Source organism: Salmo trutta, chromosome 15 (genome assembly GCF_901001165.1).
Source record: "Salmo trutta chromosome 15, fSalTru1.1, whole genome shotgun sequence".
Classification (NCBI taxonomy): domain Eukaryota; kingdom Metazoa; phylum Chordata; class Actinopteri; order Salmoniformes; family Salmonidae; genus Salmo; species Salmo trutta.
The window spans coordinates 55,816,501-55,829,110 of NC_042971.1; the positions used below are offsets into that span (position 1 = coordinate 55,816,501).

Genomic DNA, 12,610 nt, shown 5'->3' on the forward strand with positions numbered 1-12,610 from the left:
CTACCGGGAATATCCCCAAATCCCTCCTCGTTTTTAAACGGATAGAACAGTCAAATACATCTGTGGTACAGTCATACTAATAGGATCAATTATGGTGGTCCTGGTGCATTTGTATTAGCTGTCATGATGATACTGGATTTGCAAATACATTGTTGGACAACATTATTACATTGTTGCACTGCATAACCGTCACTCGGTGATACATTGTATCAGCTGATCACAACCTGACGATGATTAGTCGCTGTTATGTTTCTCTTTGACAAAATATTTAACAAATTTAACAACAGTGTCCTGGTGAAAATATCCCAGAGTCGTGTAGCCACTGTCTATCCAATATAATGAATGCGTTTGAATGGACATGACTTGAGAAACATAAGCATGCAGTATTGTAGAGATACTCCATAGAGACACTCCCTCTTAAGGAATCTAACATAATACACGTGTAGGAATAATGAGTCCAAAGTTCTATTTGCACTGTGAGGGAACAGTCGCAGACGTCTGTCCAAGACTAAAGAGTACTGAGTTACTAATTAATTAATGAAATTAAAATAAATGCCTGCAAAAACAATGGTCAATGTGAAACCTTTTAGATACCAAAACAAGGTGTGGGAAATTGTATTTTTTTTAGATACATGTCTTACTGCTATGTTTATCATGACTGAGAAACAATTTCATATTGTTTACATAGACAGCCGCACCCAACGTATAAAGTCCACTTACAACTTGTCATTTGTCATTTCAGGCCAACACCCCTAAACCTTATTTCTGTATTTGCAGATAACTAAAAGCTGTGAGGATGACACATAACTGTCCCTTCATTACGATTGTGAGTTGAGCCATAATATAATTGTGTATGGTATGAGGGGGATAGGGGGAGCTAAATCAATCTCATAGCACCCAGTGGCCCTACTCCAACACCCTGCACATTTCAGACTGTATTACAAACATTCAGGATGTATCTAGGCAATACCTACTGTTTACTTGAGGCATGTTATCATACTATGGAAGGAAGGTGTGAGGGGGCGACTCAGATGACCAAGATGTCATATCCTCACACGTCTTTGCTTACAATCATATCATGAGTAACCTGCTTAATTACTCACAATCCTCAACTTGTGACAATCCAACCTTGAACTGACGGAACATCCATCTGTACTCAAAGTAGCAAATGACTCACTGTTCTCATTGTTCAATTGAAAGTTGTATCAGTTGGTTTTAATATATAATGTATAATTAAGCAATAAGGCCCCGGGGGGTGTGGTATATGGCCAATATACCACGGCTAAGGGCTGTTCTTACGCACGACGCAACACGGAGTGCTAGGACACAGCACTTGGTATATTGGCCATATATCACAAACTCCCGACGTGCCTTATTGCTATTATAAACTGGTAACCAACATAATTAGTGTAGTAAAAATAAATGTTTTGTCATACCCATGGTGTACGGTCTGGTATACCACAGCTTTCAGCCAATCAGCATTCAGGGCTCGAGCCACCCAGTTTATAATTCAGAATGACTAGTCTTGGGCCATTTGGCTTCTAAGCCATTATGTCTTTGTAGCCATTTGCTGTTGGACACTAGGGCTGTTATCCCATCCATGTTAGCCTCTGGTGCTGTTAGCCTTTTTACATGACTACTTGTATCCTGAAAAGATTTGCATTTAAATCTTTACGTCGACCGGATCCTGGAACTCAAGTCTCCTCTTCTACCTTGCCAAAGTCAACTTTGCTACTGCACAATTCAATCTACAGAGGGTATGTACAATTAAATCAATGTTTATTTGTTGCTTACACAGATTAGCCGATGTTTAAGCAGGTGCAGTGAAATGCTTGTTTCTAGCTCCAGCAGTGCAGTAAATGCTTGTGTTTCTAGCTCCAGCAGTACAGTAAATGCTTGTTTCTAGCTCCAGCAGTGCAGTAAATGCTTGTTTCTAGCTCCAACAGTGCAGTAAATGCTTGTGTTTCTAGCTCCAGCAGTGCAGTAAATGCTTGTTTCTAGCTCCAACAGTGCAGTAAATGCTTGTTTCTAGCTCCAACAGTGCAGTAAATGCTTGTTTCTAGCTCTAGCAGTGCAGTAAATGCTTGTTTCTAGCTCCAACAGTGCAGTAAATGCTTGTTTCTAGCTCTAGCAGTGCAGTAAATGCTTGTTTCTAGCTCCAACAGTGCAGTAAATGCTTGTGTTTCTAGCTCCAACAGTGCAGTAAATGCTTGTTTCTAGCTCTAGCAGTGCAGTAAATGCTTGTTTCTAGCTCCAACAGTGCAGTAAATACTTGTGTTTCTAGCTCCAGCAGTGCAGTAAATGCTTGTGTTTCTAGCTCCAGCAGTGCAGTAAATGCTTGTTTCTAGCTCCAACAGTGCAGTAAATGCTTGTGTTTCTAGCTCCAACAGTGCAGTAAATGCTTGTGTTTCTAGCTCCAGCAGTGCAGTAAATGCTTGTGTTTCTAGCTCCAACAGTGCAGTAAATGCTTGTGTTTCTAGCTCCAGCAGTGCAGTAAATGCTTGTTTCTAGCTCCAACAGTGCAGTAAATGCTTGTGTTTCTAGCTCCAGCAGTGCAGTAAATGCTTGTTTCTAGCTCCAACAGTGCAGTAAATGCTTGTTTCTAGCTCCAACAGTGCAGTAAATGCTTGTGTTTCTAGCTCCAGCAGTGCAGTAAATGCTTGTTTCTAGCTCCAGCAATGCAGTAAATGCTTGTGTTTCTAGCTCCAACAGTGCAGTAAATGCTTGTTTCTAGCTCCAGCAATGCAGTAAATGCTTGTTTCTAGCTCCAACAGTGCAGTAAATGCTTGTGTTTCTAGCTCCAGCAGTGCAGTAAATGCTTGTTTCTAGCTCCAGCAATGCAGTAAATGCTTGTTTCTAGCTCCAACAGTGCAGTAAATGCTTGTGTTTCTAGCTCCAGCAGTGCAGTAAATGCTTGTTTCTAGCTCCAGCAATGCAGTAAATGCTTGTTTCTAGCTCCAACAGTGCAGTAAATGCTTGTGTTTCTAGCTCCAGCAGTGCAGTAAATGCTTGTTTCTAGCTCCAGCAATGCAGTAAATGCTTGTTTCTAGCTCCAACAGTGCAGTAAATGCTTGTGTTTCTAGCTCCAGCAGTGCAGTAAATGCTTGTTTCTAGCTCCAGCAATGCAGTAAATGCTTGTTTCTAGCTCCAACAGTGCAGTAAATGCTTGTTTCTAGCTCCAGCAATGCAGTAAATGCTTGTTTCTAGCTCCAGCAGTACAATACTAAAACACAAATAATCAAGAAGAAACAAGAAATTAAGAAATATCAGAACGTGCAAAGTCAGAAATACATATAAATGTGTGGTGTGTATAGACAATGTATCCTAAGTAGGAAATAGGTATGTACAGCAGTAGATATATTGGATGAGCTTTGTCGAGAATACAGTATTAGTGAGTAATCAATTATCTTCGTTTCTCAGAGATCAAATTACATTTCAACAGAATATTGTTGCAGGAATGCTAATGTTATCTGTATCTAACTACAGAAACGATTTCAGAACAATAAACATTATGTAAACATTATTAGTGACCAATGTTCAATGAGTACGGTTATATGCACACACAACGATTATTATGGATAGTCAGATTAATATGATAGTTAGTTTAAAATGTTTACATGCTTTACAGGAAGAACGATTTCTCTAATAATCCTGTTTACATGGACACATCTGACATCAGGCTACCTGATGGGATTTAAATAAATGCAGAAAATTGGCAATATATAAACATTCTACCACAATGACCATTTTATTTTTGCAAAGACCATTTGATTTTAAGTTCGGACATATAAAGTTTATATGGGAAAAAAACATTTATAAGATGCATACTTTCAGTTCTTTCACAAATTTACTTCACTCGCATATAACAGGTATATAACAACCTGCACAGGCATGAATTTTAAGCCCGAGCCAAACCCATGCCCACAACATTCAGGCCATACCCTACCAATGCCCGATTGCTTCTGACAAATTTAAGGCCCTGCCAGAAATAACTACCTCTGTTACTAAATCCATTAGCTGCTCCGCTCTGTCTGTCACTCGCTCCCTGCATAAAGTTCATTCTCTATGCGCTCTGTTCATGGCGGTTCTGAGTTTGTGAGTATCCATAGCAACGGCTCCACTTGGGCTGCTCTGCTCAATGAAGAGGCATGAGACAGCAGTTAGCTGTTAGCTACTTTTCATCACTCTAAACTCTGGCAAAACTCAGGGAACATTATTTTCTGTGAAATAATCTCTGCTGTTTTATATTTGACGAGGTTGAAGCACTTCTGTCACCATGTTATGATCTTAGTCAGATATGACTGTACTGCACAGCAGAGCATGAGCAAATGTCTTCAAAATGTTAGTGATCAATTTAGCCGAGTTCTGCCGTGCCCTAGTTATTGATGAAAAAGCAGGCCCTACCCGGGTTCAACCTGATATGTATGATGTCAGAGCCCATCGGGCTCAGGTAGGGTAGCAGAGCTCTAATAAGAGGGAGGGTGTTGGTACATACGTAGATCAACTACACCGCTGGAACGCTGATTAAGCGGTTTCATGCCCTGATCATTTGAATGATTGCTCAGAAAACCAGGTGTTTTAATCAGGGTATTTACTCTAAGACGCAGTGTAAAATGTTTACATAACTATTGCCATACTCGGCCTACTGCCATAGTCAGTTTACATGAACACTAACAATTCGATATTAAACGTGACTATGTACCTATGGCAGCAATCTCTAAGGTGCAGGGTACTGGGCGGAGGCCGACTATTGATGGAGGCTGTTTTTCAGTCTCTCGGTCCCAGCTTCGATGCACCTGTACTATCTCCACCTGCTAGATGGTAGCAGGGTGAACAGGCCATGGCTCGGTTGGCTGAGGTCCTTGATGATCTTCCTGGGCATGTGCTGTAGATATCCTGGAGGGCATGCAATGTGCCCCCGGTGATGCGTTGGGCTGACCGCACCACCTTTTGGAGAGCCCTGCGGTTGTTGGTGGTGCAGTTGCCGTACCAGGCGGTGATACAGCCTGACAGAATGCATCTGTAGAAGTTTGCGAGAATCTTAGGGGATCTTAGCCAAATTTCTTCAGCCTACTGAGGTTGAATTGACGCCGTTGCGCCTTCTTCACCACACTGGCTGCGTCGAGGGGCCATTTCAGTTCCTCAGTGATGTGCATGCCAAGGAACTTGAAGCTTTTGACCCTCTCCACAGTGGCCCCGTCTATGTGGATGGGGGCGTGCTCTCTCTGCTGTTTCCTGTATTTCATGATCAGCACCTTCGTTTTGTTGACGTTAAGGGAGAGGTTATTTGCCTGTCGTTGTTGTTGTTAAACAGGCCTTCCACTGTTGTATCATCTACAAACTTGATGATTGAATTGGAGACGTGCATAGCCACGCAGTCATGGGGGAACAGGAGGGGGCTCAGTACCCACCCCTGTGGGTCCCCTGTGATGAGGATCAGCATGAGAAGTGCTGTTATTGAACATGTCAGTGGGTAACACTAATATACCTTTGGAAGAAAATATTCTAAACTAACATTTTTCATGTTTATGTAAAAATATATTATACTGAACAAAAATATAAACGCAACATGTAAAGTGTTGGTTCCATGTTTCATGAGCTGAAATAAAAGATCCCAGAAATGTTCCATACACACAAAAAGCTTATTTCTCTCAAATGTTTTGCACAAATTTGTTTACATCCCTGTTAGTGAGCATTTCTCCTTTGCCAAGATAATCCATCCATCTGACCGGTGTGTCATATCAAGAAGCTGATTAAACAGCATGATTATTACAGAGGTGCACCATGTGCTGGGGACAATAAAAGGCCACTCTAAAATGTCCAGTTTTGTCACACAACACAATGCCACAGATGTCTCAAGTTTTAAGGGAGCGTGCAATTGGTATGCTGACTGCAGGAATGTCCACCAGAGCTGTTGCCAGAGGATTGACTGTTAATTTCTATGCCATAAGCCGCCTCCAACTTTGTTTTAGAGAATTTGGCAGTACGTCTAACCGGCCTCACAACCTCAGATCACACGTAACCACTCCAGCCCTGGATCTCCACATCCGACTTCTTCACCTGTGGGATTGTCTGAGACCAGCCACCTGGAGTATTTCTGTCTGTAATAAAGCCCTTTTGTGGGGGAAATCCATAGATTAGGGCCTAATGAATTTCTTTCAGTTGACTGATTTTCTTATATTAACTATAACTCGGTAAAATAATTGAAATTGTTGCATGTTGCGTTTTTATATTTTTGTTCAGTATAATATGTACAAATGTCCTGTCACTCATTAAAATAAGTCATTCAACAAATGTTTTAAATGTAGTTTCAGTATGAAAGGCATGGTTTGGAAAAACCCTTTCAAAGATCACCCTGTAGTTCTCATCACAAGGCGAGACAATTTAATATGTAACTACCGGACTGACTAACTAAATATGTAACTACCGGACTGACTAACTAAATATGTAACTACTGGACTAACTAAATATGTAACTACTGGACTAACTAACTAAATATGTAATTATTGGACTAACTAAATATGTAACTACTGGACTAACTAACTAAATATGTAACTACTGGACTAACTAACTATGTAACTACTGGACTAACTAACTATGTAACTACTGGACTAACTAACTATGTAACTATTGGACTAACTAACTAAATATGTAATTATTGGACTAACTAACTAAATATGTAATTATTGGACTAACTAAATATGTAATTATTGGACTAACTAAATATGTAACTACTGGACTAGAATTTTAACTCACTGTAAGTATACCTGATCAGTTTGTCTCCACTTAGGACTGGGTCCGCCACTTTGGCATCTCTAGGTAGAATAAATATATTATAAACCGGGCCGTTCGAGCGTTGAATGCTGATTGGCTGAAGGCTGTGTTATATCAGACCATATACCACAGGTATGACACAAATGCCTTGATTACTGTTCTAATTACATTGGAAACCAGTTTATAATAGCAATAAGGCATCTTGGGGGTTTGTAGTATATGGCCAATATACCATGGCTAAGTGTTGTATCCAAGCGCTCCATGTTGCGCAGTGCATAAGAACAGCCCTTAGCCGTGGTATACTGGCCATATGCCACACACCCCCGGGACTTATTGCTTAAATAAGAGGTACTAAATAAGGTTTTATCATCTTATTGGAAGAAATGTAAGAAAATAAATTCTACTTACCAGTGATAAGGTTGCTTGGGGCAAAAGCAAAGAGAGACAGAAAACTGGAGGGTCGCCGGTTCAAATCCCAAGTCTCTCATGAAAAGATGATGGGAAGTGAGCATCCTAATTTCCATCTCCTGCCATTGTGCCCTTGAGCAAGGCACTTAACCTCTGGAATGAGGACAAAGTATTCTTCCCCTTTTCTGTCATGTTCTCACAGGATCTCTGATCTCAGCAGATGTAACCTCTGAACTCTCCATGTCAGTTTCCTCTCCCTGGTTCTTCCAGGACAGGGAGCATAGCAGAACCACACAGGTAGACAGCCACCACCATCCACACCACCACCCCAAACAGCATGAAGGACAACAGGTTGCCGTCCATGGTCCCTCTAGTTGTGGCACCGGAGGGAAAGAGATATTGAGAAAGAAGGAAAGAAAGAAAGAAAGAGAGGTGGAGACAGAAAGAGGCTCCCTTGACCTTCCAAATGGACAGTGTGCAGACCCTAGTGACCAAAAAGGAGGACGATAGAATAAGTCTGTGTGTGTTCGTGTTCGCGCATGCATCTGTGTTTACATGGGAGACTAAGTATTCTGTAAAGAGGACATAGTTGGCTGCCTAGAAACAGGTGAGTGTTTAAATGATGCCATTATCTTAGTGCAAACAGAAAGCACATTATTCTCTGCTGTCAGTACAGCCTCACACCATTTAGTTCATATTCATGTGTACATACACTAGGTATCCAAAACATTAAGAACATGACAGACTGAACAGGTGAATCCAGGTGAAAGCTATGATCCCTTATTGATGGCACTTTTTAAATCCACTTCAATCAGTGTAGATGAAGGGGAGGAGACAGGTAAAAGAAAAAAGTAAGGTGAGTGCAACTCAATATTAGGAAGGTGTGGCTAATGTTTAATATACTATCTGCTTATCTGTTCAACCCAGATTAAATATAGAAACACTATAGAAAACCTGTCACCCATGTCATATGGAATATTAGTGCAGCAAAGGTAGATTATTAGTTACTTCTATGTGAGACTCAGTCTCTGTCTCCCTCTGTTGGCTAAATGAAGCGGTGAAGTTTACGTTGGGCAAACGAAAAGACAAAACAACGAATTGCTGAACACCACAGCTCAGTCAGGTGTAAGAACACTGACTACCCAGTGGCAGCCTACTTTGTTGAAGCCAACCATCCTATTTCCTCCCTCATATACACAGGTATGGAGCATGTTACCCTACCAAGGAGAAGAGGTAACATTGAGACGTCACTGGATCTCCCGCCTAAAATCACTGACCCCTAGTGGTTTAAATATTGACTTTGATCTCAGGCCCTTTCTATGAACATTTCAAACCAATGAACTTGTTTTCCCAACAGCTTATTAGCTGATACTGCATATCATGTTTCCCATGTTGATGATGCTCATTCTGCATTATGTTTGAACCACAAGAAGATATATTTAATATCTTCTTGTATCACATCCGGCCGTGATCGGGAGTCCCATAGGGCAGCGCACAGTTGGACCAGCGTCGCCCGGGGTAGGACGTCATTGTAAATAATCATTTGTTCTTAACTGACTTGCCTACTTAAAATAAAAATTACATTATGAAAAAGATTAAATTAAATGTAACAAATAATTGATAAACATGATGTATTCTATTAAATCTAATCATATTGACATGATTATGTAAATAACTGCCTCGTGTATTCAACATCTTGACACATGCTGTAAAATAAGTTTTTTAACAGTTCCACTTTTTCATCCCTCATTACCTTAATTACTATGACACGCCCCTCACTGTGTTCATTGGCTGCACTACTTGCACCGTTTCGCTACATAACCTGGCTCAAGCGTTTACCAGAAACCCTCAAGAAGGTTCTGTGTGCTGAAACGTTGGCTGCCAGCCCATTAAACCTTTGGGAGCATAATTAGAATGTGACTTTCTTTCTTTGTATAGTTTACACTCAGTTAGTCAACACCTCTACTAAACATTTTTTTGGGGGTGGGCTTCAACTAATAATTTTACTAGGCTAAATGAAGATTAACAATTGTTTCTAGTCCTCCCTGACTCTTATGACAAACTATGTTAACTTCAGATTGGTCATTTGAGAACCCAACGGATGAAGAGTCCTATTACATTATAGACAGACCATCTCTGGCGTAAGGAGGGCTGTAACCACAGAAGAGGATATTGAGAATGAGTTGTCTTCAGAAGTTTTCATCACTTGTACGTCTTCTAGCTCCAACACGCGTTTAGTAGAATTGATTCACTCAAGATGGTATTTTCCTCTCATGAAGTGCTCTGCGTTTTTTGTCGCTTGCTTTTTTTAACAGCACCATTTGTCTATATTCTAATCTTAACTGTAGCAGCACACTCAGAGAGATTGGGTCTGGAGATAATGAGGTTGAGGGAGGGGTTGTCTGTGAGTCAGAACAAAGACTTTCATCACTGATGATTCTAGAACACTGTGAGTGTTCCATTAAAGAGAGAGAAACCTCTCAATACAACTGAAGGAGCACGCTGAGCTCCCCAAGTAGCATAAAGACTATAGTCCACTGGGCCTAATCAGTCCCAGACGAGCAGATAACACTAATTCCTTAACTTAAATAACAATAACATAACCACAGAAGTTATAGCAGCAGATATATATATCTTACTGGACTCAGCAGCAATGATTACAAAACAGAATGGTGTTTTTGGAACAAGATACATGGGAAATCATTGTATTCTCCTCTGAGTGTTTGTGGCAACCAGATTGTTAGTTTATGTGCTGTCACAAGGTGGTGCCCTCTCATCTCCTTGTAAACACATTCACAATGATGCTCAGAGGATGTGGACTCATGATTACTATGGAAACCAACCATGCCTTAATAAACTACAGGTAAGTGGTTGAATGAAAATGAAGAAGAGGGTGATAGGAAAAAAATGTGTGTTAACAATGGATATAAAATCAATTCACGATCTGAAGCATGTAGTCTGTAGCCTAGCCTACATCCAGTTTGTAAATTCAGGTAACTTCAACCTGCACAGGTGAGAGAGGGAGAGGCAGGGGGAGTTAGAGAGAGCGAGACAGTGTAACAGAGGAATCCCAGTCTCAGACTCTACCTGCAACGTGTCTTTAATCTGATCTGAAATAAGTCAACAGAAAACATCTCTGTTAGACACCAAATCGGAACAGAACATATGTTCTGCAGATTTCTGCTTTCTGGTCTTTCCTGTTTGCTGTTTGACTTTTCGCATGTGACCTATGAAGAAATTACATGCTCCAGAAGATTAATCCACTAGCCTGTGCCACAAATACTTCTATAGCAGCCTGAGCCTAGATCTTCAGATGGTCTGTGTCCCAAATGGCACCATATTCCCTTCATAGTGTACTACATTTAACTAGGGCCCATTAGGTGCCATTTGGGATGGGCCCCAAGGCTTCCGAGATCCTCCAGTCCTAAGAATAAAAATATTCTACATCCTCTGGAACTGGAACTCCACACCACCTGTCTGATCTCCTCCTCCCACAAAATGACAGTTAAACCTATCAAATAGGACTTCTTCCTATACCCTAGGCCCCACTTCCTCCAACAACATCAAATAGGACTTCCTCCAACAACATCAAATAGGACTTCTTCCTATACCCTAGGCCCCACTTCCTCCAACAACATCAAATAGGACTTCTTCCTATACCCTAGGCCCCACTTCCTCCAACAACATCAAATAGGACTTCTTCCTATACCCTAGGCCCCACTTCCTCCAACAACATCAAATAGGACTTCTTCCTATACCCTAGGCCCCACTTCCTCCAACAACATCAAATAGGACTTCTTCCTATACCCTAGGCCCCACTTCCTCCAACAACATCAAATAGGACTTCTTCCTATACCCTAGGCCCCACTTCCTCCAACAACATCAAATAGGACTTCTTCCTATACCCTAGGCCCCACTTCCTCCAACAACATCAAATAGGACTTCTTCCTATACCCTAGGCCCCACTTCCTCCAACAACATCAAATAGGACTTCTTCCTATACCCTAGGCCCCACTTCCTCCAACAACATCAAATAGGACTTCTTCCTATACCCTAGGCCCCACTTCCTCCAACAACATCAAATAGGACTTCTTCCTATACCCTAGGCCCTACTTCCTCCAACAACATCAACCAAAAAGATTATGGCTGTGTCTCAAATGGCAGTGGGCGGGCACCATATTCCCTATTCCCTGTGGTCAAAAGTAGTGCACTAGGAAAACTATTTGGTCATTAATATTCCAAAGGAAAGGGGCGGAAAGCATCAGGAACCAATTATTCAATAACGCTTTCCCCTCCTCTTGCCCTATTGGCGGTGTCCCAAATTGGCGGTGTCCCAAATCCTTATATGTTGCACTACTTTTGACCAGAGCCCTTTGCACTATATAGGGAATAGGCTGCCATTTGGGGCACAACCCTTTTATTCTAAATGAGAGGGACAGAGAGCAGGTAGATCTGTGTCGGGGTACGGCTCGGCGTCTCACCAGTTGCCATGGCCTTGAGTCAGACTAGGGGTCCGGTATCACTACGCCACCAGTCAAACCTGGGTTCAAATACTATTCCAAATGATTTAAAATACTTTATCTGTGCTTGATTGAGCCTGCCTGTTGCAATGGAACCAAATGTCAATAGTCCAACTCACAAACCCTGTGCACCTGATTTACACCCCAGGCAGGTTAAAGCCATCGCTCATTTGACAGATTTCAAACACTATTTGAACCCAGGTCTGGTCACTCCACCACCACCAACCAACTCACTGAGGTAATTGAGATCAGATGGGCTGTTGAGGCGAGGCAGGGTGAAGAGGCAACCTGGGCAAGGCAGAGTAACCTGGAAGCATTTATTTTATGGGAAAGATGTTTAGTTAAGTGCAGTGCTGCAACCTAATGAGTCTGGGCCTGCCCGGGCCGACCGGCTGTGATGAATATGATTGGTGAAAGATCTCAACGCTGGTTCCTGAGTCCTTCCTTCCTGCCGGATCAGGTTTCAGATTAACCAACTTCCTGTTTTATCTGTGGCATTTGGAAAGCAAATGATCACTTTTTTTATAAGGGAATTACCATGTATTTGTCTAGTTCAGGACATCTCAGAGGATATCTCAGGAGCAGTTAGAGTTTGAGCGACCTAAGGATTGGAGTCAAGTGGTGGACTGTGTGCCGAGGCATCTTTTAAAGGACTTTTGGGATGGGTTAGGAGGTAGTATAGATTCACTTGATCTTCTAGGAGGTTAAAACAGTCTTGGAGTAAAGATGCTGGGGTGTCTGTTAGAGCTGGGACCACTAGAGTCAACATACACATTGACACTAGCAATGTGTCCAATAAACTGTTGTAGCACAAGTTAATTACAACACTAACAGGTATCACAGTCCGGAAGAACGGCAAATACATTCTCAATCATAAAATAGGCTATTGAATCAACTGACATATTGAC

At 41.6% G+C, this 12,610-nt stretch overlaps 1 long non-coding RNA gene across 1 annotated transcript; it reads left to right on the forward strand.

Annotated features, from left to right (window-relative positions):
• Positions 1-6,998: 6,998 nt before the first annotated feature.
• LOC115149405 (uncharacterized) lies at positions 6,999-8,854 on the forward strand. The gene is made up of 2 exons (XR_003866861.1): positions 6,999-7,789; positions 8,383-8,854. It is a non-coding gene; the product is annotated as an uncharacterized LOC115149405 (long non-coding RNA).
• Positions 8,855-12,610: the final 3,756 nt, after the last annotated feature.